Source organism: Mandrillus leucophaeus, unplaced genomic scaffold (genome assembly GCF_000951045.1).
Source record: "Mandrillus leucophaeus isolate KB7577 unplaced genomic scaffold, Mleu.le_1.0 Scaffold288, whole genome shotgun sequence".
Taxonomy (NCBI): domain Eukaryota; kingdom Metazoa; phylum Chordata; class Mammalia; order Primates; family Cercopithecidae; genus Mandrillus; species Mandrillus leucophaeus.
In genome coordinates this window covers 173,683-174,687 of record NW_012103009.1, presented here as the reverse complement: position 1 = coordinate 174,687, position 1,005 = coordinate 173,683, and positions in this window count along the sequence as shown.

Sequence of the window (1,005 nt, the reverse complement as noted above, 5' to 3'; positions counted from 1 at the left end):
GTCAAATTGCCATTGTAATCTGAAGATGCTCCAGACGCTTCAGATTGAGGAGAGCTAGAAAAGCTAGTCTATGGATGACGCCAGACATTCACCTTTTTTTTCTTCTGTTTCCATAGAATTGTTTCTTGTTAAAGATCTGTTTGTGTGAATTATGTACGAGGTCCCAGCCCATCTGCAATGCCACTTCTTGGAATAGGATACAGCTGTTTAGCTGAACTGATCTAGTCACAGGACTAAGAGACTGATTCAAGAAAGTATGACATGATACATATATATTTTTTAGAGACAGGGTCTTACTCAGTCACCCAGAAAGTGGTGCGATCACAGCCCTCTGCAGCCTTGACTTCCCAGGCTGAGGTCATCCTGCTGTATCAGCCTCCCAGGCACAAACTGCCCTGCCTGTCTAATTTTTTATTTTTTGTAGCAGTGGGGTCTCCCTGTGTTGCCCAGGCTGGTCTGAACACCTGGGCTCAAGTGATCCTCCTGCCTCAGCTTCCCAAAATGCTGAGATTACAGCCATGAGCCACTGTGCCCTGCTGGGATGACATTTAAATTTGTCCTTTTCTGCTTATCCCAATTTCTTTTTCCCTCCCTTTGCCTATCTCTTATCTAACAATCTCTAACTCAAATCTCTTCAAAGCTATCAATTTTCTTTTTATATGGGCAACTTTCTGAAAGTCTCAAAGTGGGGACGGAAGGAAACCAAAATATTTCGCCCCAAAATGTATTTCCATGGCTAGGCATGGTGGCTCACACCTGTAATCCCAGCACTTCATGAGGCCAAGGTGGGCGGATCACCTAAAGTCAGGAGTTTGAGACCAGCCTGGCCAACATGGCAAGACCCCATCTCTACTAAAAATACAAAATTTAGCTGGGTATGGTGGCGCATGCCTGTAATCCCAGCCACTTGGGAGGCTGAGGCAGGAGAATCGCTTGAACCCAGGAGGCGGAGGTTGCAGTGAGCTGAGATTGCGCCACTGCACTCCAGCCTGGGTGACAGAGTGA